Here is an 11087-nt window from a genome sequence, read left to right on the forward strand (position 1 = left end):
GTTGGTTCAGTTTCTATAATTCATTTTGGTATTTCAGATGTTCCATTTCCACAGATAGATGTCATGTGTGTAAATGCAAAATCTCTTTGATTACAGCCTGAATCTTTACAATCTTATAATCATGTTCAGTAGTGTTGGTGTTCAGTAGCCTTATTCTGACTATGAGATCATTACTCTATGCTGCCCAGTAGGATCTACTCTGAATGAAAACAGATCTCCAGGATATGGTCCTCTTCAAGCCCTGCTATTTTATCCAGGATATTATTCATTGAATTTTCCCTGGCACATTCCTCATTAGTAAGATTATATAGAATCATGTCCACAACTGACTGCCAGCTTGAATAGTCAAAGTATTTTTACCATTATATTTTTTAAATTTAACCATTTATTTATTGCATTTATACCCTACTTTCAAGGTGACTCGTAATAATTTAAAACCAAAGAAGAGTAGAATTAAAATACAAAATACACTATTCACAAAGATTAAAAGCATGCCTTAAAACAATGAAAAACGCCATTTAAAAAACAGATTTTCTTTTTTTCACTCTTTTGTGATGCACAGTCAACAGAGTGTGTTGTACTTTTTGAGGATAATATATTTTCTTTGTGTCCCAGATACAACTGTTTATGCCACAAAGAGAGGTTGCTTTCCTCAAAGATTATGTCTAGCACTATTATGTACATACCACAGGAAATGTGGTCCAAAATGAGCATCCAAAATGAAACATTTCATAATAATGTGTACACAATAGCTCCATATATCCTCTTTGAGGAAATATCTTTCTGTTTGTGATACAAACTGCACCACATATGATATGTCTCATGTGAGTCCCCATGGGGAGAAAGGCTGAGTATAAATAAAGTAAATAATAATAAGATAATAAACGTAGTGCTGGAGAATATGTGTGGACTGATAAATAGAGTAATTGAATGAGTCCTACAGCAAATCGAGCCTAAACTTTTTCCTAGAAGCCAAGATGACTCAACTAAGGCTGTCACTTTGGGCATATCATGACTCGCCAGAAAATATGACATTGCTTAGTAAAATGGAAAGCTGTAGGAAAAGAAGGAAAGTACAATTCCTTGTAGAGGAGGGGATATTTTTAACCAAGGAAATCACAGCCCTGAGTTTACAAGACTTGAACGGAACAGCTGATAATCAGGGATCTTAAGGATCTCTTATTCATAGGGTAGTTATGTTGGTTTGATGACAAAAAAGCAACAGCCACAATGTATGAAACGTAGTGCTATTGTCACACAATTGCTTTACATATACTCTATAGAATGGACAATACAAATACATTGTTACAATAACACTGAGTAGGAAAGGCACCCCATTGCACGTTAGTGGGACTAAGTTCCTTCCTGCTTGGACCACAGGTTGCAGATAGGCACCCCACTGAACTTCAGCATTTGGGGAACAATGTTAAAGGAAGACTGTGGTATTTAAGGCCCATGAGTAAATTTCTTGGGGACATTTAATTAGTCATGCTGTGAAGCAGGATGCTATGGTAAGCTATGGTCTATGTCAGCAAGTCTTATGTTGCTGCAGGAAGGAAACATGAAATGATACAGCATGGTGAATAATGCAATTACCCTGATAACTTTACCTGTAACTTGGGAGGTGGGACAGTCTACTCTGATCCACATTTTTGGGTGAGGTGACCCCATTCACATAACCTGCACTGCTTGACACATCTCATGAGACAGTTTATCCTTCAGATTGCACATAACTCCAAATTTTGTTTTTTGTTAAAAATAGCATGGAAAAATGTATATATTAGAGAAAAACATGGAGAAAGATGTCTATTAAGGAGCACATACATAGGAAAAGTTATATACGTAAAGCAGAATATGTATGTTAAGAAAAATAGCATGCGTATGTAAATACAAACATCTGAATAAATCTCAGAATTGTGGAAGAGTTTCACAGAACTTGACTGAATGCATACAAACTCATATTGACAGGGATACCAACATTCAACGGGTCTTATTTGATATGTGGTCTTGGTGTTTTTCAAAGTAGATTAGCTGCAAATTAAAATATGAATGTCATTTATTTTTCACCTTTCCCATCTTTTAATTATATATTTCTGAAGTTTTGCTTCTATCAGGTGTTTCTGAAACCTTGCACATAGATTACATCAGGACCAAAAGGGAATTTTAAAGTCGGAGAGCACCTGACAGTTTATGACTAGTGGTGCTTTTGGCAATACCAAGGTAGGCTTTCTGTTTCAAAAGAACAAAAGCAATTGCTGAACACAGAGGCAACTACCAGAAGGTCTCAGGAAAGCTTTGTTATTTGCGAACACAATTCCATAATTTCCAGGGGGACTTTGGCCGTGCCAAAGCAATGAATGGAAATAAAAGCTTGGGGAGAAGAAAGAAGAAGAAAGAAATTGCATTCATGACAGCACTTTGAAGTTTTATATAGTTTATTTACAAATCCTCAGAGGGAAAATGTCCTTTTTGGTTAAGTAGTAGAAATGAAAAATAAATCCAGTGTTAACAGTAATGGGTGACACACTGGTCTCCAATTATACATGGATGGCAGTGATCCTATGGTGGCATGCCAGTTTTTTTCATTGAAGCAGCTCCATTAAAGTCGTTAGAAAGTGGTTTAGGTCCCATCAGAAGCCTTGATGTCTAATGTCTAGGAGCATCATAGCATGAAGTCAATAAACCTCTAAATGCTTGGATCAGCTTGCCGACTGATATTATTAATTATTGCTATAATATTGTTGTTCTATACTATATTGCTGTTTTATTGTGATGACTCATGGGCCATGTAGTCCCGTCCCTAACACTGTTGAGACAGATGAGGAGGAAAACTTAGGTTTTCCTCCGTTTCAGTCAGAATTGGAACTTTCTCAGCCAGAACTGGAACCCTTGCACCTGCAGGAGAGTTGCCTTCCAGAAGTTTGCCAAACAAGCCCTGAGCCAAAATCTCCCCCTTTTTCTCGCCGTGATTATTGTCAACAACAGAGAGGAGCTCAACAGGCTAATCGCAGAAGCCTGAGAATCGCGGCCAAACAAATGGTTGATTAAACCTGTTTCCCATGAGAAACTTTAGGGAGTCATGCATCTGGACCCAGAGAATGGCTTTCGCTTCTGGTTCCCCAGAGAATCTGCTCTTGGCGGGAAACTGAGACCCTACTTAGGTGTTTTGCCCACGAAGGAGTCTTGCGGAGTCAATTCGTCAGCTACGGGAGTAGGTTGTGTGTGGACTACGCTACTCCCGCGGTCAAGTTCTTGCTCCTGTTTCCAGCCCTGTATTGCTTCCCAGGACCTTGCCTTGCTTCACGGACCTTGCCTTGTTTTTGGACCTCGCCACGAATTTACCACGGATCCTGTCCTTGCTCCACGTTCCTTGTTGCCTTGAATCAAGCTTTGTGTACCAAGAATCAAGCTATTTCCTTGCCTTGCCTAAGTTTCATGGACTAAAGGACCTTGTCATCTCCCCTCACTTTGCTTGGCAAAGTGAGTGTTTCGGTTACTGGATTACAACTTTGGACCTTACTATTTCATATTGGACATTGTTTTCCTGGACTATATTTGACCTTTCCTGAAAGGTCATCTTCTGAACTATATTCTACATTTACTTTTATTGACTTTACATATTTCCTTAATAAAGATATTAGTTAGATTCTGGCCTCTGTGTATGGTTATTGGTGCTCTGCAGCTTGGGTCGTGACATTTATCCTATTTTTATATTGTGAATTGTGTATTATGTATTTTTTGTTCATTTTATTTCAATTGTGTGTCGGGCCTTGCCCCATGTAAGCCGCCCCGAGTCCCTGAGGTGAGATGGTGGCGGGATATTAAAATAATGTTGCCATCATCATCATCATCATCATCATCATCATCATCATCATCATCATCGAGGGAATCGTCTAAAACAGTAAAAAGATCCATACCAACCCTTTTTCTGGGTTTCTGTGCTATAGGAACACATGGCCAATGACCATTTTAGTAGTGAAAGCACTTATTTTAGGCTTAATTGTAATTTTTAAAGACCTACTTCTTGCTCTGCAGTTTCTAGGAAATCCCATTGTTTTTCTACATGTGTCCTTATGGATTGGGTTAGCATTGGAATATAATTGTGTGATAGATTTGGGCATCTGCATTGTTTAAAAATATTCTGTTTCACTTACTGGGGCATATGTGCAGTGGGTTAAACTGCCAGCTGCTGAAAATCTTGTCTACTGGAAGGTCGGAGCTGCGGGTCGAAGTGAGCTCCCGCCATCAGCCCTAGCTTCTGCTTATCTAGCAGTTTGAAAACAGCAATGTAAGTATATAAATAGGTATCACTTTGTCAGGGAGGTAAAAGGTGCTCCTTAAAAACATGCCAGCAAATTCATTCAGGAAGGCGTCCATGGACATCAGCCTCCTCAGCATGGAAAATGGAACCACAGCACCTCTCCATGGCTGAGTCGAGCACAGCCTCCAGATGACAGAGATAAAAAAGCAGGAAGCCTTGCCTCTGTCTATGTATTATCTGTCTTTGTTATTAGTTGTGATGGCATTGAATGGTTACCTTGTATGTGTTTTGTAATCTGCTCTGAGTCCCCTCAGGGAGATAGAGTGGAATATAAATAAATTATATAATTACTATTAATATTAGTTGATCCTATTTATTATTTTATTAATAATAAAGAGCACTGTAGCTTCCTCCCAGCCCAGGCATGAGATCAACAGTGAGGGGGGCAGATCAGGGTCTTCACCATTAAAAAGGGAAAAATATATTTTTTTCTTTTTGGATTCAGGACTGCCTTCCTAGCCAAGCATCTCCCTGGTAGAGCTCTGCAGTTAATTGTTTGCTCAGTGGTCAGAACAAAGCACTCACACATATGATCAGTGGTGAAATGGTAACCCAATTGACTCTCTCACTGTTGATCATTTTGACCTCATTTTGGCCAGGAAGGCGATGGGAAGATAAACAAGGGGAGAAAGCACAATGTAGGGGCAAAGGGTTGCTGCCAAGTAGAGGCTTGTTTGCTTCTCCCTGGGAGTGGGAGGGTTGGGAAAGCGCTTTTTCTGGAGCCAAGGAAGGATGAAGGAATGATCTATTCTGTCTTTTTTCTTGCATTCCCTCCTCCACCTTTTCTTTCTTTCTGCGCTCTCCCCTTCAATGCCCCTGGTTGTGAACCTGGCTTCTTAAATGGAAATGGATTCAATGGGTGAGGGCAAAAGTGTCAATAATAAGGGCTGGTATGGGAATGTCAATGGCTGCTGAGAGGGAAAAAAAAGCATTTTTGCAGGAGGAATCTATGGCTATTGATACAATTTCAGTGCAGCATATTATGAGTAAGTGTGGCACTAACAGGGTAAATCCAGAGCAGGTCCAGAGCAGAACACTCTGTATTGCAGCTGGAATATTTTGCTAATGCAGACAGCCCTTTAGATGTAGTTTTTGGGGTCTCAAATGCTTTCCTTATTAAAAAGCGAGTACAGCGAGAACTACAAATTCTTCTCTAGCTCACTTTCATTATTCACCAAGCTTCAAAACTAAATGAGAGCTGACTGAAGGAAGCATTGACACCTAAGAACTATGGTTTTTTTTTAATCTCCCCCGCCCCCCCCGCCTTTCCTGGACTCTCCTCCCATAAAAATACAACAAATCCAAAATCCACACCATAGTGATAACCTTTATTGGGAAACAAAATACATCATTGAAGCTTTCAAAGCTCTGCTGGCTTCTTCATCAGGGAAAAGTGTTAAAACTCATACAGGAGAAGAAGAACAATGATGACGTTAGAGTCATTTGGTCTCAAGGTCTAGAGCAGGGGTTCCTAAACTTTTTTTGACATGCCCATCTAAGCATCTCTAAAATCCTGATCCCCCGCATGACATATAATTCTTTTTATTCATTGGAGCAAGCCTAAAAGGCCATTAACAAGCTTCCAAAGAACATGGCCTCCATGAAAGAAGAAAGAAAGAAAAAGAACCAAAGGATAGTTGAAATACTGAGGAAAAAATCACTAAGAAATTGTAATAATAGTAGTAATAATAATAATAATAATAATAATAATAATAATAATAATATCAATAATTTAAAGATACCTCAGGAAATTTGCCATTTATCAACTTTCCTTTGGGTCCCATGCTTTATAACTGAGGCAAATATAATAATAACCACTGTCAAACTTTAAATACTTTGAATTGCAGGTGGAATATTTTGCTAGTGCAGACAGCCCTTTAGATGTAGTTTTTGGGGTCTCAAATGCTTTCCTTATTAAAAAGAGAAGTACAGCAAGAACTACAAATTCTTCTCTAGCTCACTTTCATTACTCAACAAGCTTCAAAACTAAATGAGAGCTGACTGAAGGAAGCATTGACACCGAAGAACTATGGGTTTTTTTTTATCTCCCCCCCCCCATTCCTGGACTCTCCTCCCATAAAAATACAACAAATCCAAAATCCACACCATAGTGATAACCTTTACTGGGAAACAAAATACATCAAGTGCGTTTAAAGTATTCAATAAACTTAGTTTGCAATTCTGTGGTAGTTAATTAATGCTATCATTCTCCAACTTCACTAAAAATTATGTTCCCAAGGCTTTTTGTATCTTGTTTGTTAGCAGTTCAATGGCATATCTGGTATTCTTTTGTTGTAAAGAGACACAGGCAGTGAAGCTAGGTCCAACACTTCAGCTTGTGAGTTTTCTGACATTACAGTCAATCTCATTTGTTAATGGTTAATAATGTGTCATTGCATGTTCTTTCGATGTTAATTATCTATTCAAAAGATTATTTTTCCTAAAAACAACTCATATATTTAAAGTAACCAACAAGATATCATGAAAAATTATTTAAATGCCCATAGTTATAAAAGGCTCCTGCTCACTGTATTAGTCTTAATAGAACTAGAACTCTATTTCATAATCTGGAAATGGCACAGAAAAAAATAAGGTCCTAACTCACATATTTGAAAATGCACAGGATATCAAATAGGACCTTGTGGCAGCACACACATTCTACTTCCTGTGAGGACGAAGTTTCAAGCCATGGCCCCTTAAGCAAACTGCCCTGACAGTATTTCTGCATGATACTTCTCAACAAGGCAGGTCTTAAGCCTCAGTTGTGCAGTGAGCCTTAACATCAAATTTCCTGGATTTTGAGTGATTGAGAACGTTCAATGGTAATGCTTTATTTATTAGCATACGGTTTGCATGTAATTATTTATTTAAGACATGGGAGGGAATCTAACGAAAGGCACCAAATATGATAAAGGGATTAGAGGGCATGACTCAGAGAGTGAGATTAAGAGATCTTGTCACATTCAGCCCCAGAGAGCAGATAATAAAAGAGCCATATAGAATATTATCCTGTATGGAAACCTTTGAAAGAAAATAGTCTCAAAGTGATCAAGGACTTATTTAAAGTGGTACAAGAATGAATAATGACCTGATAATGGAAAAAGGGAAAGTGAACAGTGGGAGATAAACATAATTGTTGCTGAGTGATTCTTTCCCCCTCCCCCAACTAAACAGTGGATTTCTTTTAGCACAATGAGGCATAAGGCTGGATCCATTCTGTAAGGTGGTAGTCCATTTGATGAAATACAATAATGATCATTATTGTATTTCATGATGGAACTGAACATCAAGATGGGACTAAACTCCAAACCAAACAGGTATTCTTCATCTTCTCCAAATGACTTGTTTGGATCATGCATGACAGTATAGTAAACATGACAGTATAGTAAACATTACATGACGGTATAGTAAAGGACAGACTTAGCAATCTTCCTTTGCCTTAATTCTGATCAATTGCTCTTTTCCTTAGTATTTTTGAAAACCCACTGAGCCTCCAGCTGGCCATGACACTTCATAACCTTGGATTCTTTATTATCTTGGGAGTAGATATAATTATTAATAGCTCTCAATGGTGCTGGCCATTCCAGGGGTGTATCTACACTGTAATGTAGCTCAAATGAATGGAACCATGGGTTTTACATGGTTTTATAAGGTCTTTGTCCTTCTTTGCCAAAAAGTGCTCCATAGCATTGAGCCATGGCAATTAAAGTGGTGCCAAGCTGCATGAATTCAACTGTTGATCTTCCCTAGATATTCCTCTTATCTTTGTCCCTAATGATGCTTTGCCATTCATTTCCCATTTCTGCCTTGCTTTTCAGTTGCCAATAATATAGTAGATATCTGCCCATACCATTCCAGTGCAGAGAAATGTATTACTTCTTTTTCATAATTGAGACAAAATAATTTAGAGGATGTGATAAATATTCAGGTAACAATTCTAGTGATGTGATGGAAGCCCATGATTATGCTGAGGGAACCATAGGTGAGTGATGGTATATACACTTTTCACATTAGAGTTCTAATTCTTAGCATTCTCCAGTGGAAAGGGATCAGGTAGCACATGATGAGAAATATATTTGCTTGGGATGCAGCCTAGAGAGTTGATAATATGTAGAACAGAGAATACAGGATTGAATAGACAAGTTATCTGAGCTGTTGTAAAACAGATCATGTGACTGATAGAAGCCCATTGCTATCATCATGAAGAAGTTTTGCCAGTGGCCACAGGGAAGAAATACATTTTGCCCATTGCTCTCAAACTTGCAAGTATCCCATTTTCCATCTAAATAAGGCAGTGTGACTCATCTGCCCTGGTTCAAAGCATCTGATGCATAAGCCATTGCAGCAACAACATCCAGCGGAGCGAGGCAATGCAGAATCGCCCTATTGGCCGGTCAGCCTCTGCCTCTGGGATTTATATCTTTGAAGTTCTGCTGTACCACAAATGCTGCAGATGCTAGTTAATCCCTGCCTCTGCTCCCCATTTGAGCAATATAAACAGAAGCACTATTAGCATCCTATTTGGCTCTTGCTGGTTTGAGAGGAATCCAGGACTCTTTTGGCAGAGTGGCCCTTTTTAAAAAAGAAGAAGAAAAAGAAGAGGAAGAAAAGAAGTTTAATTGAAGCCCACAATGTTGCATAAATAGAATATCTAAGTTTTAATTGAAAAATAATTATAACCACTTAATCATTTTAAATGAGGGCTGTAATTGCAGTCAGTTCATAATAGCCAAATACAGACACTTAGATTCCTGCAATAAAGCAGGGATGGTACAGCTTGATTTGCTAATAGCACTTCCACTTCTCTTTCCTTTTGTCTCAAAGATTAATTCAGGCAAGGGCTATTAGTGCCGTTAATTGGTTCTGCAATTTAGACCTTGTGCCTGTGAATGAGTGACTGATGCCGTCCTATCAGCCAATAATGTGAACACTCTGTCAAAGTGTTTCTCATTGTCCGGTCGGATATTACTCCTCCGGCAGGCTCCCCTGTGCCACCCAGCCACACTCCATCCCAAGAGGGATCAGAGAGAAGGCGGTTCCTCCAGGCTAAGCAATTCTCCCAGCTTTAGATAGGTCACCAAGATGCCTTTGAAGTTACAGTTGGCTTGTGAATAAAATACTGAATCCTTGAAAGGTATCCTTGCCAGCAAAGACAAATCCTCAGTGCAGAAAGCAGTTGAGGGCTGGGAGGGAGAGATCCATTTTGGGGCAAAACAAGGAAAGATCATAAAAGCTATGATGAAGCAAGCAGCCCAGTAAGATAAAACTAAACACAGCTTGGGAAAGTTACTTTGGAGACAACAATGCCTAAGATTTCCAAGCATGGCATGTTAGAAAGTGAACCAACCCATCACATGCAAAAAAGATAATGCCACGTGTACTGGCTGTAGCTATGTTTCCACTTACACAAGGTGTACCCATTGTGGTTCAGGAACCAGACCTTCATGAATCTTTCTTAAAAGGCATTTGGCTCCACTCATGCTTCTGGACACAATCTGGACATTGTTTTCTGTGAGGTGATAGTGATCTGGATGTGGAGAAATTGTCTTATTGTCTCATTTAGATTACTATTTGGCAGGTTGAGACTTTCTGGAACTCAAAACTACTGCAGAGATGGATGCTTTTTAAAGATGGCCCATCCCCTCCCCCCCATCTCCTGAAATGTCATTTTCAAGCATCAGGAGTTCTCTATAAAGGGGCCTGTGCTGCTGGCAAGCTCTGGTATGTTTTTTTTGGGGGGGGGGAATGGGGGGCTAGGGAGGAGGGGGTGGACGGCCTTCAGTTCCTTCAGACTCCAAGAGCCCAAAGAACTGGCATGGCTGTGGAGACTGACCATCTGAAACTGTGGAAGTCAATTCTCACAGGGCCCACACCTGGAAAGATCCAGACCTTAGCTTAAGGTTTGAATCTTTCCAGGTAATTAATTAATGTGGTGTAAACTGGGAAAACCCAGTTTTCTCTGCATTAATTCACATTTACTTGAGGCATCATTTGGATGTCTCAGGTAAAAGTGATCCAGGTCCCATATTTTGGACCTGTCTGGAAGGGCCCTGAGAGATTCTTGAGGAATTTACTACTGTCTTAGAAGATGATACTACCAAAGCTCTGACCATCCTCTGGAAAAGAGAAATGGCAATGGATATGATTGCTCTTCTTTTGCTTGCTGACTCATGAGAGGAAAATCAGTACTACTCAACAGCCCATTGAGATTAGTTTGTCTAATACTTCACAGAAAAAATGTAATAATTAGATGCAATAATTTATATACATCAGGTGGAAATACCCTACAGCAGTGGTTCTCAGGTGAACTATCCTACAGCAGTGGTTCTCAACCTATGGTCCCCAGGTGTTTTGGCCTACAACTCTCAGAAATCCCAGCCAGTTTTACTAGTTGTTAGAATTTCTGGGGGTTGAAGGCCGAAACATCTGGGGACCCACAGGTTGAGAACCACTGCCCTACAGGCACCAGAACTCAGCTGATATTGGAAGCTAAGCAGAGTGAATCCTGATTAGTCCTTGGATGGAAGATCACCAACAAGTGCCAACTGCTGGAGACTTCTTCAAAGAAGTGTGAGGGAGGAAGGATCTTAAATGTTTCCTATATTTCATTAACATTAATCAGAAGCTTGCCCTAGACTTGGCTAGGCCCCAGATCAGTTTGAGATTAAGTGATTCAACTCTCACCATGCAGTCACCAGCTAACGTGTCTTGTATATTTTGTGGAAGTCAGTTTCACTCACTTCAGAATTTAGTCACTAACTGACTA

Source organism: Anolis carolinensis, chromosome 3 (assembly GCF_035594765.1).
Source record: "Anolis carolinensis isolate JA03-04 chromosome 3, rAnoCar3.1.pri, whole genome shotgun sequence".
NCBI classification, from domain to species: domain Eukaryota; kingdom Metazoa; phylum Chordata; class Lepidosauria; order Squamata; family Dactyloidae; genus Anolis; species Anolis carolinensis.